At 45.2% G+C, this 21,999-nt stretch overlaps 2 long non-coding RNA genes across 2 annotated transcripts; both read right to left on the bottom strand.

The window, feature by feature from the left end:
• Window positions 1-277: 277 nt before the first annotated feature.
• Window positions 278-2,467, bottom strand: LOC129387188 (uncharacterized). Its single transcript, XR_011893044.1, has 3 exons — window positions 2,395-2,467; window positions 1,558-1,919; window positions 278-442 (listed from the first exon to the last, which is right to left on the bottom strand). It is a non-coding gene; the product is annotated as an uncharacterized lncRNA (long non-coding RNA).
• A 16,886-nt stretch (window positions 2,468-19,353) lies between these two features.
• Window positions 19,354-21,441, bottom strand: LOC129387190 (uncharacterized). Its single transcript, XR_011893043.1, has 3 exons — window positions 21,398-21,441; window positions 20,578-20,915; window positions 19,354-19,500 (listed from the first exon to the last, which is right to left on the bottom strand). It is a non-coding gene; the product is annotated as an uncharacterized lncRNA (long non-coding RNA).
• Between the last annotated feature and the right edge of the window lie 558 nt (window positions 21,442-21,999).

Raw genomic sequence — 21,999 nt, 5'->3', positions numbered from 1 at the left:
TGAGCGCCACCTGTTTTTCTTTAAGTGGCAGCGAAATTGCATCAAGACGCAAGTTGGGCCAGTTGGTTGGGGGGATAGTAAGGATCGTTACAGCGCAACAGAAGACAAGGACAAAATAAGGCATAAAACACCCTGTCGTGTTTATACCTTCTTTTGTCCTTGTCTTGTGTTGCGCTGTAAGGAACCTTACTATGAAGGGCAGCTAAATTGTTCACCCACGCAGAAAAGCATTGCTAAGCAAGCGCATGAACTCAATAAAGAGGAAACAATTTAAAGCTCAAAGAAGAACACCAGATTGGTTGCTTTTATTTATTTCTTTTTCAGGGTGGAAAAGGGTCATGTGACATATCTCTCAAAGCACTGTACTCCTCAAAGTGTCTCGCTGCAGTTGTTTGTCAGATAACTTTGATGACGAAACACATTTGGAGGCTTTTTGTTGTCTCTGAAAGATAAAAAGAATATTACATAGAAGAAAATGAAAGCAAGCAAGGTACTGTGTAGATTCAAGAAAGTGCAAACGGTTCGAACTGACGACAATCTGTTTAACTTTCACCTAAAAGACCTTGTGTGCTCGATACCGCACATAAAAGCCCACCAACAAGCTTGGTATGATCATCGCTGAAAAACAAGCACCATAAAAATAAGCATCAGGCTACCTGTTTATGGTAAAAAAAAAAAGATTAACATGTATTCCTTGGTGACCCCGCTTGCAGTTTTATTTTGGGTCCTCTTGGGGTATGTTACAATGTGTAGATATCTGATTGTGTTTTGTTAATAAAAATACCATAAAACGGAAATTATTTCTTGTGGACGGAAATGACACAAAAACTGGTTTCGCGTTGTCATATTACAGACCGAATATATTTAGGAGGGCCGAATTTTGTCCCAAACCGAAGGAACTAGCTAAATGAGTATTCTGGCATCTTGAACAAAATACGCTTCACTGTGTGCGGCGGAGTCTATCGCAAAGGCCGTTACAGACCATTATATATACTTCAGAATTGCTGGCATATTCTAATTTAATGCATCTTCCGTGTTAGTGTGATAAGCTTAGATGAGGACTTACATATAAACTCTTGCCGCCAAGCATTCAATTTATTTATAAACGTAGGACGTAGGTTAATCTTATCGCAAAGAAATTAACAGTACTTTGCTAGGGCCAGTCGCAATGTACTCTATAGCCGATATACACCTTATTCAGGAGTGTGATTATTTGAAACTATCATTCGATGGCAAGCCAATACACCACAGCATTATTAGTCAGGCTATAGTGGGATATGGTTTTAAAAGTGATTTGTGTTGTACAGTTTTCAAGCTATTGCAGATATTGGGCTTTATCAGGGCCAACAATATTATGCATTAGCTTTTTCATGAGCACCTCTAACGCAGGCTTATTTGGAAACAGCTTCTTCTAGCATTTATTTAAGAAACAAATATAGAATCAACGAAATGATCTGCAAGTAAGATTCACCTTCTTTGTCGTTACCTGAACGGTTGCGAAACTTCTAGCACAAAACATAAAGCGTAGTCATGAAGACGATCTTTGGCTCCACTTACCATTTCTTCAGCACAGTGGGGTATCCGTAGGCGCCAAGCCCATATCCGTAATCGACCCCGTAAGGCGTGAGGCCGTACGCGTAGCGTGCGCGCACTGGGTGGGCGTCGACTCTGTGGCTGTAGCTAACGCCGGTTGTGCGGTAGCCGTATGGGGTAGCCACGTTGTGGACAGTGGGACTCACTGGCACGCCCTGGTGGACGGTCTGGAGTGCGGCAACGGGGGCGGCATGTACACTCGTGACAGCTGGCACGCCGGAGTAGCCGGCAACAGGTACGCCGGGGTAGCCAGCCGCAGGCACGCCGTACGTTGGGATGTACACGGCCATGGCATTGCCAAGGAGAGCAGCAACGAGGCACAGGACCTGAAGCGGCACATATTATAGTTAAATACACACAACCATGGCTTCAGGAGGCAATAACCAAAAAGAAAGTAGGATTGAAGAGTTAGCCAGCGCATTAAGGCGGAGAAATGCTCCAAGCCCTCCATCTGTTTGCCTTTGTTCGTCTTCGTTGTCTCTCGTTTCAGTAGGCATGAGAAGCAAACCATAAATTAACGCTGTGCACTGCTAAAGAGAGATGCGCTTGGTACTGATTATGAGAAAGTATTGGTACGACAACCTCGAGAAGGGATGATTGTTTTCCATGCCCCCATTTGATAGTTATGAATTATATTCGGGATGGACGGCATGATGTTCAGGCGGAATGAGCCGCTAAACAAAAGAAGGAGACTGCTTAACCGCCTAAGCTTGGCACTGGACTAGAAGTAGCTGGCATTCTGTTACACTGCTGCTACAATTTTAACATGCCATCCTGATAACGTCAGTTGGGACTACATACGGCGATCATCGTTGAGCAGATTTCAGGGAGCCGGCAGGTGCTCGGAAGGATTGATACCTCTGGATAGAGCTCCTCTACCTGCTTTTATACCTACTGTCCAAAGAAGATGTGTCGTATTTATTTCTCAGGCCTTATTTTGCTGCGATGTCATCAGTTGACAGGTATGCAAAAGAAAGAGTAAAGTATACCTACGTATTAAAAAAAAAGATTAAATTAGGCTGCATATCGATTCAGTTGTCGCTATTAGGGCGCGAAGGCCGCAACATGCTAGAAGGAGAGTGGCCTAAGCTGCATTTTCTGATAAACAATTTTGCAAATTATGCAGGAAGGTTTTATGGCGGGCTTCGGGATTGCACAGTCTCAAAGTGGTGTTAGACGCTGGGCCACTGTGGGTGTTTTGTATATTCAGGTATCGAAATGAAACGACATTTATGACCGAAAAAGAGAGACGGTTTACTGATAAGAAGCTCGGTGAGGTCGTACCGCGTGCATTTCTCTATAATGAGCTTCTCAGCGCTGAGGGCAAGGGGATGACCTCCACCGACAAATAAAGTTAAACATCTTTCTGATGGCCGTCTGTGCAGTGCGTTGTCGGCTTCTGTATGCTTTACTCGTTGAAGGATCGGGCCGGGGGAGGGCTTTCGCTGCTTTGAATTTTCCAGCATGACGCTATCTCTTTATCGTCTCAAAATAGACGCTGGTTTTGGTTTGAACAAGCGTTTAACCTGTATCTTCCTGTCACTTGTCGATGTAGTCGGGATTTGTTGACGTAGGTTTACCTAAGCATTTCTGATAATCACGCTTTCGTTTCGGGCGTCTTGTGATTTTTAGCTTCTTTCTGCACTGCATTGATACCACACTTCGCGATGCATTAGTTAGCCGCGCTTAAACGCCTCTCTTCTTCCTTTATCGCTTCTGGCCCTGAGTTCGCCACAAATAGAGAAGTCTCTATTTCATGGCGTCGCTTACAATGTCAAGAAGTAGTTGGGGGGAAGGGGGGGGGGCGTATTATGTGAGATTCGTTTCTTTCAATTCTGTTTGATTGATCTCGTTGTGGTGCCTCCAGTCCGTGTTATTGTCCTTTGTTGAGCTTGTAGCACTGCTCGCTTTTGCGAACCCTGCAGTTGGGAACCCTGGATTGCAGCAGTGCCGGGACCAGCTCCTTGTCCACGCTTACCTGAGGCCCGTCGGAGCGGAGTGATAGCTGCTTGATTAGGTGTGCTACGCGGTGCCTTGTCTTGCTTAGGGGTTCCCGAATTCTGCTGCGTCTGTGGCCGTTCCCTGGGTTATCCTCGAGAACATGCCCGCCATATTAAAAGCTGAAGTGTTGCTTTGCATGAACGAGAACTGTACAAAATAATGTACTGCATATCGCATTTTATTGAATTGAATGTATTGCATTTTATCCCCTCATGATTGTGTAACCTTTTTGTTAGGAAGCTGTCGATTGCATTCATGGCATCTGAAATATATATTCCTGGTTCATAAATCGCCTTTCCTTGTCAAGAGGGTAATACCGACCATGCATATTCTAAAATGTAGGTACTAATGTTGCCTAATCATTGGGCGAAATCAGCTGTCACTGGACTGGGTAACCTCGCAGTCAATGTGGACGCCCATGGCACACATATCTTTCTGCCATGCCATCGGTGTAGATTGCACTCTGTTACCCGAACAGTGAAAATGCGATCCCTAAGAAAAGTCGGAATAAAATTAACTGCACGGACGCCTGCCTATTATCGCTTCTTGTTCCGTAGATGCCTGCGTCATCGCACACTGTTGAAAGCCTTCTTTACGTGAACGGCCACAAGCGCGCGTAGGTGCCGTAATTGTGGTGTTAGGGCTGTCTTGAAGAAGTGTCGTTTTCGGCATTGCAAGGCGGTGATGAGTACGCAATCGCGGGTGGAATTCAGCTTGCGCAGAGAAGGGGAATTTTGCGATTCCAGACAGAACGAAATACGTGCATGTAGCGATCCTTCTGCCAGTTTTTACATGGATAATGTAAGGACAATTTGACGCGTGTTTCCTAAGCAGGCTGAAGGTTTTCTGGATTTCGAAATAGACGTGACTACTGAATGCTAGTAATCTCCTATTTGCTCTGTGGACAACACCGCTCTTTTCCTGTCTCTTAATGTTAGGCGTAAGGCGTAATGCTAGAAGACAGGAAGAAAGCGGAGTGGAGGAGCAAGCAAACGGGAATAGCCGATATTCTAGGAGGCATTAAGAGAAACGAATGCAGCTGGGCAGGTCATGTAATGCCTAGAGTATGCATAACCGCTGGACCATTAGAGTTACAGATTTGGTACCAAGGGAACAAAAGCGCTGTCGGCGGTGGCAGAAAATCAAGTTGGGTGATAAAATTAGGAAACTGGCACGTGCTAGTTGGAATCAGCTAGCGTGAGACAAGGGTAATTGTTGATTTCAGGGAGAGGCCTCCGTCCTGCAGTGTAAATAAAGATTGGTTGTTGATGATGGAGGATACTAAATGCATCTATTAGCAATAAATTCAGTGGGAAGAAACGAAATACAACTGACTGGGAGGACCTGCGTCTTTCCGCTACCGCACTACTAGGGAACCATGCCACTTACCTAAACAAAGATGTCTAGGTTTATATGCGTTGTTGTTGTGACCTAAAATTATGGTTCATATGCACGAGCGGGATTGGCCACGCTGGATGTAATGAAAAACACCCTCAACAAAACAATATGTTCGTTAGAAATGTTTGATCTACCACAATAGGGCACTCCTCGCAGCGTAACCTTATGGTCTCCTCCATGAATGAATGCTTAGCTGCCATGCTCGAGTACAACATTCTGTGCCAATGAAGTGAAGGCTACGAAGTAAATCGTGGACGAATAAGAGCGCCCATAGAAACTTCGGACGTTCTCATGCTGGTCAGTTTAAGCTGGAGAAGAGAAAACATTTTATTTAAAACACCAAATTACAATAAAATACACTCACTTTTGCATGTTTGGCCAAATACGAATCTGTCACACGTGGCAGGTATGCTTACTCAGCATCTCTTATATGAAATCGAAAGCACTGTTATAGACATGGAGGAAAGAGACAAAATAGGAGAGGCCCTAACGTCAGATTTTTGAAGCCAAAAATGCAGCCGCGTTGGTGTGCCTTCACCCTTTGCGCCTCCAGTCAGCTCGCCGGAGCAAATAGGTGCGAGCTTTGAACTTGCATTGCTACGAGCATTTGGTAGTGTGTGCTGATCACGCGCGTCAGCAAAAATGCCTCTGAAACTCCTGTAGCCATGTTGGTGAAGTTGACGCACTTCTGTGCTTTTCCGTGTCACGGTGAAGGAGACGACGAAGACCCGCCACTGTTGCTGGCTGACACTCACACTGATAGAACCTAAGCATAACTTTCAAGCTTACACAACAACTTTCCACAGTCAGCTTGTCTCGCGAACAGACAGTGCTGCGAGAAAGACACGGGCTGAAAAATCTTATTTCATTAACATATGTGCAGAATCTTAAGATTCTGAACATATGTTACAAGAGACGAATTTGCCCGTGCAGCTTTCTCTTCGTTGCCACCAAAAGTTGTTCGTGAATGCGTACTAGTCTTGTGCCTGGCCCGCAATTGAAGCGGAGTATAGGAAAGTAGGTTTTATGTTGAGAAGTTTAAGTCTTAATTGCCAGATGGAAGTACAATGAACATTCTAGGGAGGGAAGAGAACCGGCACACAATAAGTGAAGTTTTTCTCTTGTCGAAAGGTTCCTTGTGATTCTGCGAATGTCTACAGCAACCAATATCACTCGAAACAGTACAAGACACGTTAGGTACAATATTGCGCCAGCTATCGCGTTACTGTTTTGAACTATGAAAGAAAGTGCAATATGATGATATGTAGTGTTTATTGGCGCAAGGACCAAGTGTGGCCAAAGAGCGCCAAAAGTGCAATTTCTTTCCCGGCCTATTTCCACTAATGCTCTAGCTCGCGGAAGGCTTCAATGTGCCGAAGGGACGGAACGCATGCTTTGTAGACGAGATGAGATAGTCGTGTACGTTGAAAATGCCTTTAATATACAGATTGTACGGATCGGGAATTATTTACAACGTGCCTCCAAACGTGCATCCAAGTCGTCTAATGAAAGGACTACACCTTTCATTACCTGTCACACTTTGGGCAACACTACATAATACTTGCCACGTTCAAATAAACAAATATGTATACGTTCTTGTGCATTTCGTATATAGCTGACTCACTCCACACATTGGGCTTCGTAGGGTCGACTTCATGTGTCACAGAATCCGCATGTATTGCGATATCAACGGAGAGCTTCAGCGCAAAGTGACTCCGTAATTATGACTGTTTCACGAATGATAGAGTGGAGAGCCGGATATTTTGTCATTATGTTTACGCTGGTTTAAAGTGTTTTCACCTTAGAAAAACAATCACCCACAAATGAGGCGCAGAAGAAAAATCAGCGTTCACGGTAAAATAGTGACAGGCACGTTGCGGAAGGTTTTGGTAAAGATGTGCGTGGGCTACAAATTCCAACTTGATCGCAGCTTTCGTGTATTTATTTTTCATTCAGACATCCATCTTGAATATGAATGCTATAGTTCAATGCCGAAGATTCGACGCTCATTACTTCAAAGATTACCATGAAAGTGTGACAGAAACCATCTCGAAGTACTTAAATGAGCAGTGTTTTTTAATGGTTGAGAAATTTAGGCTGCACTGCAGTTCCATCGTTGAATTTTTTTCTCCCTTGACCATTTATAGAGCGCTGAAATTCTCACTGCGCAAGAAGTTTTGCGTTGTCGAAAACATTTTGCGATCCTTTTGTTTGAGCGCGTGGCTGTGTCAATCCCGATACTCCGTGTGCGGATTTGACTCCTTACTTACTGGCAGATCCTAGGTTACAAAAACTGTTGTAACGAGCACGATGTGACGTTTGTAACTATTAGGTGTCTCACAGCGCAACATGTTTTAGGCGCATTGCAATTGATAACTACTAGAGAAAAGCACTGATCTCTGAACAATCATACTTTCTGTAAACGATCGATAGGCGCAAAGGCAGTTTCTACGAAAATAAAACGAATGAAAGCGCGTCGCCGTTAACAGTCTACCCTCACGAAGAAACATGATTTAGATTTCAGGAAAGCATTTTTGATTTCCTGCCTACTAGTAGCCACATTAGTTATTCTATCGGTAGGTTTGCGTAGTGGTGAACTTCTGCGGTGCTTAAATACTAACTTAGCGAGCGATTTCCAAAAGAAGCAAACCAATAAAAAATAGAGTCGCCTTCGGTCTTTGATAAACGATACTAATCATAGGGTACGCTGGCGTGTACGAGCTACATTCAATTGACTGTGTAGAATTTTCGAACGCTTATTATAAGTTTCCAGGAGTAAGGCAAAAAGACAAGCAGCAACTGTTTTACGCATGCACTTCATTTAACTAAGAAATGCCAGACGCATGACTACTGCGTGACACTGTACGCGTGGCTATATTTAATTTCTCAGTTAGTGCGCTATCTGAGTGCCGTATTCTAGCCCAGAGCAGTTTGTCACAACAAATGTTGGAGGCTGCATCTGCAGCAAGAAAAAGTTATATGTACAGAAGTTTGCACTGGTGGCCGGGTCACATTGTCGAAGGGTCACAATGTATAAGGGTGTACAATTGCCACGTTTCCTTCTGCCGTTACTTGTCGCTGGGATCGTGTGGCAGTTGAGAAACACCTCTCCCGACAGTGTTTGGTAAAATAAAGATGATCATAAGAATGTGCTCGTCGAAGCCCTCGAAAAATCTCTACTCGACCAGCCGTGAAGGTTGTTTAAGGTTATACGTGGCTTGGAGAAAATTATTTTTGAAAGTGTCATCAGGTGGTGCTTATGCATAACACTGCTAAAATTAGCGTGCGTTGCTTTCTGGGGCAGCCGCACCTGATATTGCCTCTTTCGTTGACGCCTATTCAAATCGATCACCGGTGACTGATAATTTCAAGGACCAAATTTATCACAGTGGACACTTGAGTCTTAAATATAGCGCTGTCGAGCGGGTAGCTAAGGAAAACGACTTTCAGGATCAGTTCCTTTCTTTTTTTTTTGTGCGGCAAATCTGTTATTTCTGATTAATATGTGTTCTTGAGGCAGATATTTTTGTTAACTGAGGCGGCGTGTTGTTGTGCAAATTTGAGTGTCCTTCTTCACTACTTTTGAAAAGCGTGCGGCTTGTGATTATGACTCATCAGAATCAAACATTGGTGGACAAACCACCAGCAATAAATGAGAGAACGACATTACATTGTCAGATTTGCGATCTCACAGCGCTGATGCATAATAACATAAAAACATTGCCAGCTGTGCGCCATTATATACACAGGTTTTAGCTCTGCCGGGTTCTGTTGTTCTCAAGCACACTCAATCATTTCTATGAACGTCCAAAATGCAGATCTACAGACATCATCATGATGCTTACATAAGCTGACGCTTAAGAGTAGAGCCATCTTTCGCTAGTTGTTCTATTCTGAGCTTGTGCAGCAGATATTAGGATTCGAAAGTGAATATTGGGAAGATATTTTTTTCAATGAAGCAGTCACAGAATTTCGAAACCCATACAATAAAATGCAACAGAGAAGAAATGGCCAATCTCTGCTATCTGCAGAGCAAAGCCTAACAAGCAAACGAACATTTCTTGTCTGTGATGCATTTTCAACTTTTTTTCCTCAAGAAGTCGAGCACTTACATTGCATGTAACGGGTACTTGAAAAATGAACTATTGCTTACTTTCTACCCAAACAACAAGTACCGTGCCAGAAGCGAAAAAAATTTGTTTAACAATGTTTGTTTCTTGAACGTACAGATTAGTAATTCTGGCTATTTATTGCACTTTTTTGAAAAACTTATCTATGTGCATAGTTCTTTGATTTCGTACGAAAACGTCACCTTCGCAAACTTCAGTGCATTTTATTAAATATACTTTTGTACATTATATATATATATATATATATATATATATATATATATATATATATATATATATATATATATATATATATATATATATATGTATATATTAACGAGCGCAATAGCTTGACGGGGATGGAACTTCAAACCAAACGAAGACAGCTTGCGAATGGCTACAGCAACGATCGCGGCAGGGCGCATGTTCTCGCATACCAATAAGCATGTAAACGGCGTGATTTGTCGCCTATGGTTGCCATCTCACATTAAACTTCCTAGCTGACTACTGTTTTTGCGTCGGCATCTGATTTAGCTGGAGTGGTGTTCGTACTATTTTCTGGATGCGCAAATGACCAAACGTGCTTGAATGCGTTAAGCTGCAGTTCTTTTTCCTTTTCCTTTTCATCTTGCACGATTTTACTACTTTAGCGTTTTTGTTTCTAGAGACAGGCATAAGAAAGACCGATCACAAACACGAATAAGGAAGCCTGTGCCTTTCCTCGTCTCACAGATAGCTTAGCAGCACGTCAGTACAAGTCGCGTCGCAGTTCTCAGGAGATCGGCCATGGATGAAGTGCGGTCACCCATGGCGAGTCCATCTCGCTTGGTCGGTGCGGAGCACCGGGATCGACGGAAGGCACAACTGAGGGTGAAACGACAACGGGAGCCTGCGTACACTGATCATGACGTTGTAGCTTCACGAGAAAAGACGTTGGAAGCAGACAGGTATAGAAAATGCTGGCTCCCTCGTAATCGAGAGTAGATGTGAGCGTGAAATAGCTGCCGGCAAAGTATATTGGTTGGAGACGATACTAGCCACAATCTTAAAATGGGTCTATAACATGTTCGCAACCGCGTACCCCTCCAGACTGCACCGCGCCACGCCATACCGTGCACTGGTCTATATGGACGCAATAGTTTTCTGTTACAGTCAGAACCTCATTGCAGAGAGAGAGAGCAAATGATAAATGAAAGGTAGGGAGGTTAACCAGGACTGAGCCCGGTTGGCTACCCTACACTGGGGAAAGGGAAACGGTGACGGAAAGATTAAAGAAAGAAGAGAAAGTCCACCGGGGATATCGTTCAGTCACTCAGTCCGGATCACAGACGCTGACTCAATCCTGTATCTTTCAAATATCGCAGCAGCGCTTTTGTGGCCTTTTGTAGCTGCGATATGCGAGGCCATGGTCCCAAGATCTTGTTCAAGGTGAACGGTTTTCTGTCTAACTGGTTGAGAGCTGTGCAGAGTTCTTGTCTTTCATTTGCAAATGATGGGCAGTAGCACAGTAGATGGTCTATAGTTTCTTCGACACCGCAGGCATTGCACTCGGCGCTATCAGCCATTCCAATTAAAAACGTATATGCATTCGTGAATGCGACGCCCAAGCGTAAGCGGCACAGCATTGTTTCCTCATTACGCGGAAGCCCTGGTAACAGCCGCAGTTGCATAGATGGATCGAGGGAATGCAATCGATGTTGAGTGAAATCAGGTGTGTGCCACTTCTCCAATGTCATACGGTGCGCTAGCTTGCCTAAGTGTTGGGCTGCGTCAGTCCGCGATAAAGGTATAGAAACAAGGGTTGCTCCTTCATGTGCTTTCTTAGCAGCTTCGTCAGCGACGTCGTTGCCGGAGATACCGCAATGGCCAGGCAGCCACTGAAACACGACGTCGTGCCCTTTCGCAATCATGTGATGGTGCATTTCTCGTATCTCCGATACGAGTTGTTCACAGGACCTGCGACGAAGAGGTGACAGAAGACATTGTAAGGCCGCCTTTGAATCACAGAATATTGCCCACCGATTAGCCGGTTGGTTGCTAATATAATCTACGGCACCTCGGAGGGCAACAAGCTACGAACCGGTCGATGTTGTCAAGTGAGAAATCTTGTATCGGATGCTTAGTGATCGTGATGGTATAACCACTGCCCCGGTGGAGCTGGTCTGGGTGGAAGAGCCATCCGTATTATGTGGACGCGGCCAAAGTAGAAAGTGTGCAAACAATCCAGAGCTGCTTGCTTCAAGGCCAAGGTAGGCAGGTCGGTCTTCTTTCTTATCCCTGGAACCGTAATACGCACTTGAGGTTATTTGAAACATCACAAAGCTGAGGTTGAACGTGCTGATGATGTGAAGCCCGATGGTAGGGAGGCACGATGCTTGCTGACCTCGTTGGAGAAGGATGCCTGTGGTCGTCGTTCTGGCAGACAGGCAAGAAAGCTTGATTGAATCCGTGAAATATGACGAACATGGGCCCTAAGCGAGTCGGTGCTGATGTAAATCGTGATCGGATGGTCTTGAGCCATTATAATGGTTCCTGCTGTTGAGGCGCTCCGCGGAAGGCCTGGGCAAACACGTAGTGCCTGTGCTTGCACGCTCTGAAGTTCTTGGGTCAAAGGGCTATCCGCGGTGTGCCGGACACTACCGGCTTCGACGCTGCCAGCGTGCCGGACGCGACGCAAACCTCACGGACCGCTGGCGTTGAAACGCGCACAGGCAACTCTGTCTCAGCGCCAGAAGGTGACAATCGAAGTGTGTAGTGATCCGTATCTGCCTTTTGAACGTCGCTATTGGAAATGAACGCGCTAATAAAACTTGTGCACCAGCGCCTCCTCTACGCCTGCACTGAGGTAACGCCATCTCAACGCTGGTGCCGAGGCCAGGAGAAACGCGCGGGCTAGCAAAACTCCCGAACAGCAACGACGTCGCGTAGACGCCAAGCTTCAACCTATGAGGACTCGACGGGTGAAGCGGACTGCCGAAGAGTATGCCGCATGCTTGGTCAAACAAGTTCATTGAAGAGCGGCACACACTTGCCGGCACATTTCCAATAACCCAAGTTGGGATCAAATAGGTTCATTGGAGCCTAGCAGACACAAAGTGACGCATACCCATGATAAGCCGGACGCGTCTGATGCGCTGCTTGCCTTCATGGAAGAAGGAAAAAGTTGGGAAATAGCATTGCGTCACGCAGCCAGCATTGGCAAGCGAAGGCTCCGGAAAGCCTGCCCTTCGCTCAGTGGCGGCCGAACATCGGACCTCTTGCATATAGATCACGTAGCAAGAATCGAGATTTGCTGAGACATTTGTTCGCGCCTAATTGAAGTGCTGTTCTTCTACTACCTGGGCAGTGCGTTCGGACTCTCTGGCGTCGTTTGCTGCCTGTCGTGTCGCCTTTAGCCGGTTTTCTCCTTCTAGCTCGCCAGCGTCCATATGGCCAGTGCACATTATGGTGTGGTGCGGTGTGATGTGGTAGGGTATGCCGTTGCAAACATGCACTACACCGAGTTTAAGATTGTGGCTAATATCATCTCTAAGAAATCCGCTTTGCCGGTTGCCATTTCATGCTTACATCTGCTCTCGATTACGCGAGAGCAAGTCTTTTTTTTATAAATTCTATTTCAGCCGACACGCATCTTTATACATCACATAGAGAGAAAGCGACTACATGCACAAATACATGCTGCGTGATAGATGTTGTGGAAATAAACCTTTCTTAAAGTAAATAAGACACCTAACGAGCTGGATCTATGACTTGCAACGGCTGCTTTTCTCATGTTACTCTGCAAAGCTCGAACTTGCGCGAGACTATATGTGTGTGTGTGTGTGTGTGTGTGTGTGTGTGTGTGTGTGCTGCTCACATGTGTCTGTAAGGAAACCAAGAATGCGCTTCAAATATTGTTCTTGTTACAGTTATATGAAACCAACACGCCACGGCGTGATGTGAAGCGTATAGGGAATAAAGAGTGTATTTAAGTAGGCCTTAGGAAAGAAATGCGGGCCAATGCTGAATTAATACTTTCAAAATTCTAGCTGCTACCTGGAAAGGTTAATCGAGGTTGAAGAAACGATGACTTTGTAGTTTCTGGTCAGGCATCCGGCTGACGATGACTACGAAAGGTAGTCTAAGGGTGAAGGATGGTCTATAGGCCATTCCTGTGCTCGACAAGTCTAGCACGAAATGCACTTTTCGGAACTTGCTCAGAAGTTCCTAAAGAATACAAACTATCATGTCCTACCACTTGAACGTGATTTTGCCCTTGCAAAGATGCGCTGGCTCGTTGTTACGTAGACCTCGAGATTAAAATTAAAGATCTTTGAACTGTTGACTGTGTTGCAAAATCATGGCTCTTGTTTCTGCGAAAACCTGAAAACTGCACAAAACGCCAAAGAAATTTCAAGATAACAAGCTTTTCCGACTGGCTTTGTGGATGCGGCAAACAGTTTTGTGTATATAAACGGTACTATGGTCGGCCATGTGGAAAGAAATTTCAGAAACGGTTCATAAGAGCAGGTGGCTGCTAGTCGTCTCAGCGAGCGCATCATTATTGATGGAGGCTAGCCGATCGCTCTGATTAACAAAAGCTTGATCCCATATTTTTTTCTTTTCAATCCATCCAAGCAAGCTCGCGGCAATTTGCGCTATGAATCACAGTATCGCTACGGTGCTGTATCATTAAAATCGGCGCCAGAAGATTTGAGCGAGGGCACGCTACCAGTGCCCGATGGATGATGAATTCAGGCTGTTCCCAATTTGACCTGTAGGAGCAGGTATTGCTGACATGTTAAATGCATATATAAGCAAAAAGACGAAGAAAGGTGTCTCGGACAAGGGCTGCGCTTGAACGCGAGAATGGTGGTAGCGTTCCAGCGCGACCATGAACAGCGTGCTATAGCTCTGCGAGCCAGCGGGCCATCGTAGACGCCACTGCACATGTTGTACCGCACATGCGCACTGGCGCCTACGCTGGCCCACTGGGACGGTTGGACTGCGGACTCGCTGAGCTATAACGACAACGCTCATGCCAGAAGTGGAAGACCGAGTGCCGTCCTGGTCACCCTTAATACTGGAAGTGCCACGAAGACGATTGAACGGTGCATTGACCATGCAGACCATGCGTCGATTCCGCTTCACTGTTTTTGCAGCCAAACGCACTCCGCATCTCCTGAATTGCGCGCGCGAGTCGTGCGTGCGCCGTGGTTTCAGGAAGTGCATGACTATGGCGTCCATGGCACCGACGGCCGAAATGCTGTTCGAGCGCTATTGCTATTAACGAAAAAAAATTACGGTGGGGTTTGACTTTGTGAATGCGGGTTACGCGCAAGCTTATGGGTGGTATTCTATTTTTGTGCATTGTGCGCAGAATGTTTGCATTGTGCCAAGGCGCCTAGCACGTTCCTCGGTAGTCTCCCCGGCACGCCTTTTGTCGGACTCGTTCAGCTGGTGCCCGGTGCTTGGCGACAACTTCGGCGTCGGTCGACTCTCGCTCCGCCTGCCCCCGCTTGCGTCTCTGCTCCGCCCTTCTCGTTCGATGCTGGGCCTCTCGATCACTAGACGAATCTCGTACGTCCATAGCGCAGTTAGAACCCGTAGCAACTGCCAGAGGAGGCCAACCAAGCCCGCCTCCGCCTACCCTCCTCCTCCTCCGCGACACTTCGCCTCGTTTCTCATTCTACTCACCGCTTAGGCGTCCTCAAAGATTTTATTTTTGAGATTTGACACCAACCATGCCTACAAACGCCGGCCTTCACCATTGCTTCGCTGCAAAAACTTATTCTTACCGCACTACACTTACTAAAAACGTCAAAGCTTATTGAATTAAAAAAGAGCTTCGAGGATGCGTAAGCTTCGCCTTTAAGATCGGGAGCAAAGCGCTGCGAGATTTATTGCTGCCAGAAACTGCGTTCCCTGAACCCGTACGGGCTTTTTTCAGGAGGTTGTCTCCACTGTGCTCTTAAGCCTACCTATCTTAAAAGAATGTCTGAGTTCGTCCAACGGAAAGAGCTGTATAGGGATTTGTGCGATATTGAATTTCCTCTGCCTTTATAGACATTCCTTTACAGTGGAAGCCAAGGCCACAATGTCGTAAAAAGGGTAAAGAGCATGCGAATTTCACCAAGGGTTAAAACTATCTTTTCAAAGTTCATCAAGAACACTTCCCGTAAAGGTAGTTGTGGAAGAAAAGGTTTTTTATCGTACCGTGAGAAACGTGTTTTTTAATCTGTAAACATTCCGAGACCATGGATCATGCTTGCCTGCATTCTTGGGAGGAGCGGTAATTCTTTTGGGATGTTTTGGAAAGGACAGTTACAACAGAGAACCCGCAAAGTCCCCTCAGCATCACGTAACTAGCGATTAAAAAACGGTGATGATGGGCGCCAGAGGCCTTGACAGCTTCTGGCGCGCCAGAACGTTTGGGTACTACTGGTACCCAGGCGCACGATCGGCACGAATGTACTTCCGAGAAAGTATAAACGCCTATCTGGAGCTGCAAAAAGCGCAAGAATGCATTCCAGAATGGTTGTCCAGGTTAAAAGCCTTGACAAAACTAAGATAATTTTGATGTGATTGCAATGATGCTTGCTAGTAGATGTTACATATGCATTTCACGCGCTTGTTCTCTTTGCTGTTGATAATGATAGCTTGCAAATGAGCCATTAAAGAACAAAAACTGTTCACTGTATACGTTCTCCTGCTTCTTAAGAAATGCATTCAGTAAGACAGGACACTCCCATAAGGCACAGTGGACGAATCGACTAGCGCACGAAACCGCTGGTATTAACACCTGAACCACACTTCCGGTTCTGGTTTTGAGGGCGAGCCTTTTGTACGGCACTCGTTACGGCACTCGTTAGGCTGGCTGTGCCAGTCGGCGCGGCATTGTTGTTTCTACTGCTCAGCCATGCGATGTCTTGGTAAAGGGTCTTTCTTTATTTAGTACAATAATAAAGACTGAGAGCTATTTTTACAAGCCTCCCTCAGATCTCTCGTCTGTTCAACGTGCAATTACGTGAACTAGACGTAAGACGCCATGTAAAATGAAGAAATGTTTATTTTGCTTGATATAATGCTCGTTCCGGGCTTTTGGTGCGTTCATCCAACGTTGTGGGGCCAGGTAAGCAGCATTAGTCCTCTACAAAGTTCTTCTGGATGGCACCAGCTGAAAAAAGTAAATTACAAGTATGGGTCATTTTGGTATTTAGACGCTATGGGAAAGCAGCTACTAGTGGTGAAACGCATGAAAGTAGTGAAGGGACATCTTGGCCTCAGCAGATGCCATGGAACGCCATGTACACAGAGTTGGACACAAGACAAGGCTCCCAGCGCCTGACCATGCCACATGCTCACAGAATGCCTTCTACTCGCCCTCAAGACAAATGCGTAAGTGCAAAGCCTGTTTTCAGACATTTAGGAGACTGAATTTTTGATTTACAAGTTCCTGGTTTTCGAGCCCTTCGCCGCAGTCCTTTGCACGTTCTGCCGGTGCAAGCAACAAACTCCCGAGTTGTCATTATTGGCAATCGCTCGTCGCGTTTTCGACTAGTGCGAGTAGCGAAAGCAGGTATATGTTCTTGCCGAGGGGCAAGGGGCTGCACAAAAGCGTCACATGTCAGGCCCCATAAAATTCAGCACACGCGAAATGAACTGAGTCACACCGGCCGAGCTGCCAACGGCGAGGGCGGCCAACATGCCTGAAATGTACCCCGACAACTACGGCATTTGTTACGATACTGTTGGGGGTCAGACAGAGCGTCACAAACTTGTCCCAATAAGAATCGGTACACGCGAAACTAATCTTGTCACAACGTCAGCGGCGGCGAGCGTGCGCAAAAGTCTGAAATTAGTTACAATAATGTTGCGGGTCAGAGAAAGCATCCCAAACATGCTTCAGTACGATTAAGTAGAGGCCAATCTAACTGGCCACAATGGCTGAGCTGTTTTTCGCCAACAGCATCACACCGCTCGGTGCGCCGTGACGTTAGCCTAAATTCCTTGCAATGAAACGTAAACTGCCGAACAAAATTTGTCTCTTGCCCTAGTCAAATAGCACAGTGCTGCAGGGTCGACGTGCAAAAGAAAAGGAAGGATACGCCCAGAGCCCAATAAACCAGGCTACATAAAAAAAAAAGAGAGACGGGTCGCCGAAAAGGCAAACGTTCACATGCGCAGCCGGCCTGGCTCGCTTCTGTGGCGTGTCAGGCGCATGGCGCATGCATCTGCCACGTCTTTCGTTTCAGTGGCTGGTCGCTAGGTAACGCAAGAAACATAAGACGGAAAGTTTATTTATAGGCAAAACGTTTTCTTCAAATTTTATCCGGAAAAACTAAAGACTAAATAAAATGGCTGTTAACTTCATTTCACATTCTTTTTATCCCGATCGTCGCTTCAGATGACGGCTGGCATCAGCACTAGCGTGACGTACTTTCTGTAGCCAGTTTTTGCCGAGTTTACGCTCTCGTTGAATTTCTTTCGATATCTACTACCTTTGAGATGATCTTAACAACTATTTTCCATTTCGCGCTATGTATAGGCACTGAGCCTATACAATAACACCAGGGTTTATGGTTTGGTAAGAGTGGATCGTAAGAAAAGAATCAAGCGACATTTAATCAATATAATATACCGGCCCTGGCTCCTGATGAATACTCGACAGCTATTTACTGAGAATATGTTTGTAATTCCCATGAATTAACCTACCCTTTGTGCCCCGTAAAATTGTTGCCGTAATTGGCGCTCTTATTTCAATATAAATTATGGTTTGTTAGCTTAACCACTGGTGGCGTCAAAATCCACTCCCAAGCGGCAGTTGCCTCTGAGAAGTAGATCTCAACGCCTACGCTTTTGATAAATGCATGCGCCGGACGTGATTGTCGTATTGGAAAATATCGTGGACGCCATGTTTTAGCCACCACACATATCCTTGAGCAGCCAGAAAAAGGGCTAAGGTGCCTTGAGAAAAACCGGGGCATATTTTACTGCCCAGAATCCTTTGCCTTATTCCAGAAAATTTGCGGTGTGTTGGTACAGTACGTTACTCTATCGCCTTGCCTCGAACCTCTTCAATAGCAAACCTATATATATATATATATATATATATATATATATATATATATATATATATATATATATATATATATATATATGACCCGCCGTGGTTGTTCAGTGGCTATGGTGTTGGCACGTAAAACCACATACTATATGTATATATATATATATATATATATGTATATATGCATATCGCATCCATTGAGAGAATCAATCTCATGCCAAGCATTTTGCAGGTAGTATATGTAAGGCGACCTGTTTTGCGTGTGACGCGAGAATGTTTGGAATGATGGCAGGAAGACAATGTTTACATTTGTATGATGGTGAAGGTGTGCCTCCTACTCTTGCTGTTTGACGAAAATTTACTACACGCCGATTGTTTTGTTCCACGTAGGTAATGGACGAGCACGTTAGCAAGAGAAACACGAATTCTGCTTTATGAGTGACCCCGTGTTGCGCAATCGTGAGCATCTAAGGTGGTGAATGTTAAAATGTCCACACCTGTTGAACTGCTGGTGCCATCGCTCAACAAGATTCTTGCTGAAAGTTGGAAGGAACCTCTCCTTCCATTGAAACTTAGATTCGGGGGGTTGTTGCGGCAGTCGCCATTCGTGCCATTTTCTTTCTATCCTTCAGAGGAATGGTTGCATGTTTATCATAAGGATAATGCGCTGAAGAACGATAACGGCTTATGATGATGGGCACGTCATCAGCGCACCTGGCGCCGACACCTGCAGTACATTGCTTGCGTCATCAACGTTTTTACTAATTCGTCTCAACTCAGCGCTGTCTTTTGCACTAGCCGGATCAAGCTTCCTAACATTGATACTGACACCGGGCCGTGTAGAGATGAGCCAGTGGCACAATGGCTATGCATATTTAGAGAACTGACGGAGTAGCTTCTGCGGGAAGTTTTTAATCCCCCGCTGCGCGCCAGATTCGCTCTCATCATTCTATGTGGTCGTTTGCTCAGTTACACCGAGGAACGACGCTTAAGCACGCCGACGCTCAACGAAGGAGCGAGCGAGTAAGAGCTGCGCTCTGAAAACGTTTAAATGCTACCTGGCTAACCACTGAACCTAGGGTTTTATGGAGCATCACCTGCTTTTCATTAAGTGGCACCAATGTCATTTAACCACGCAGAAAAGCATCACTATGATAATGTATGAATTGAATAAAGTGGAAGTTAGAGCACAAGAAAAACACCAGGTTGGTTGCAGGTGTTTATTTCTTTTTCAGGGTGGAAAAGTGTCACGCGACATATTTCTTAAGGCACCGTACTCCTCATGGTGTCTCGCTGCAGTCGTTTTTCGGATCACTTTGAAGAAGAAACACACTTCAATGCTTTATCTTGTCTCTGGAAGATAAAAAAGCATTATACATAAGATAATGAAGGGAAGTAAGGTTTTGTGTAACTTCAAGAAGAGTGCGAAGAGTTTGAATTCAAGACAATGTTTAACCAATTTTCACGTAAAAGAGCCGGGCGCACCACCTCGCACATAAAAACACACCAACAAGATTGAAATGACCATCGCCCGAAACAAGCTCCGTGAAAATAAGTGTAGAATACGTGTGTGGTGAAAAAATTGACATGTATACGTTGGTGTTCCCACTTGCAGTTTGATTAGGGGCCTCTTGATGCATGTTACAATGACTGTGTATCAGAATGTGTTCTGTTGATAAAAATAACATCAAGCGAAAATTGCTTCTTGTGGACAGAAATGACATATAGAACTGCGTTTGTTTTGTCACATTATAGATTGTATGTGTTAAGTGGAGCCGAATTTTTCCCCATACGTAAGGAAGCAGTTACGCGAGTCTTCTGGCATCGTGAACCTAATTGGCTTGACTGAGGGCGGGAGAGCCTATCACGTAGGCCATCACAGAAGGTTATATATACTTCTGAACTGCTAGCATATTCTAATATTTCGAATCTTCCATGTTAATGTGATAAAACTAGATGAGTACCCATATATAGACTCTTGCCGCCAGACTTTCAATTTATGTATTCAGATAGGTTAATTTTATCGCAACGGAATGAACATTTCACTCCTAGGGGAGGTCACAATGTACTTTACAGCCGATATACAAGTTATTATTAAGCGTAATTTTTTGAAAATGAATTTTGATGGTAAACGAATACACCGCAGAATTATTAGTGAGCATATAGTGCGATATGGCTTTAAAAATAATTCCTTTGGTTTCTTATGTACAGTTTTCAAGCTCTTGCAGATTTTAAGCCTTATAAGGGGCAACAATATTATGTATCTGCTTTTTTTATGAGTACCTCTAACGTAGGCTTATTCGCAAACATCTTCTCAACAAGCTGATCTGTGAGTAAGATTTACCGTCGTTGTCTTTAACTGAACCGTTGCGAACCTTCTAGCAGAAAACATAAAGCGCAGTCATGAAGACGATGGTTGACTCAACTCACCATTTCTTGAGTACAGTGGGGTATCCATAGGAGCCAAGTCCGTATCCGTAGTCGAGGCCGTAAGGCGTGAGGCCGTACGCGTAGCCTGCGCGCACTGGGCGGGCGTCAACTCTGTGGCTGTAGCTTACGCCGGTTGTGCGGTAGCCGTACGGGGTAGCCACGTTGTGGACAGTGGGACTCACTGGCGCGGCCTGGTGGATGGTCTGGAGTGCGGCAACGGGGGCGGCATGCACACTCGTTACAGCTGGCACGCCGGGGTAGCCGGCCACCGGCACGCCGTACGACGGGACGTATACGGCCATGGCATTGCCAAGGAGAGCGGCTAGGAGGCACAGGACCTGAAGCGGCACAAGTTTTAGTTAAATATACAGAACCAAGGCACCAGGAGGCAAAAACCAACCTGAATTTAGGGTTAAAGAGTTAACTAGCGCAACAAGGAGGAGAAATGTTTCATGCCCTCCATCTGTTTGTCTGTGTTTGTCTGTGTTGGTCTTCGGTATCTCTCGTTTCTGTAGACATGATGAGCAAACCATAGCTTAACGTTTCACACTGCTAAAGAACTCTGCGTTTATTACTGATTTATGTGACAGTGTTGTTACGACAACCTCGAGAAGGGATAGTTGTGTTTCTGGTCACCTTATATAGTTATGAATTAATTGGGGGGGATGGCATGATGGTCAAGTGGAATGATACACTAAAGAACGAAGGTGACTGTGTTGCTTAAAGTCGTCACTGGACGCGAAGTAGCTTGAATCTTGTAACGTTGATGCTACAATTTTAACATGCTATACTGAAAAGAAGTTCAGGTGTGACTACGTACGGCGATCATGGTTGAGTGGATTTCAGGGAAGCGGCAGGTGTTTGGAAGAAGTGATACCCCTGCACAGAGATCCTCTACCTGTTTTTATACCTACTGAGGAAAGAAGAGGCGTCGCATTTATTACCCAAGTCTTTCTTTTTGCGATGTTATCAGTTCACAGGCATGCAAAACAAAAACTAAAGTTAACGTGCGTCTTAAAAAAGAGAAAAAATTAGGCTGCTTATTGATTTAGCTTTCGCAGTTAGGGTGCGAAGGTAGCAAGATCGTAGGAGGAGAGTGGGTTGAGCTGCATTTTCTGATAAACAATTTAGGAAATTACGCGGTAATGTTTAATGGTGGGCTTCGGGGATGCACAGTCTATACGTGGTGTCAGACGTTGGGTCGCTATGAGTGTTTTGTGTTTTCAGGTATCTAAGCGAAAGGACATTTATGGCCGAAAAAGAGAGAAGATTTATGGAGTAAAAGCTCAGTGAAGTCGTGCCACGTGCATTTATCTATAATGAGCTTCTTAGCACTGAGGGCAAGCGGATGAGCTCTACGAACAAATGAAGTTAAACGAATTTCAGACGGCTGTCTGCGGAGTGCATCTTATGCTTGTATAT

The sequence above is a fragment of the Dermacentor andersoni genome, chromosome 3, assembly GCF_023375885.2.
Source record: "Dermacentor andersoni chromosome 3, qqDerAnde1_hic_scaffold, whole genome shotgun sequence".
In the NCBI taxonomy this organism is placed as follows: Eukaryota; Metazoa; Arthropoda; class Arachnida; order Ixodida; family Ixodidae; genus Dermacentor; species Dermacentor andersoni.
The sequence above is the reverse complement of the archived record's forward strand: the minus strand, read 5'-3'. Positions and strand labels throughout refer to the sequence as shown.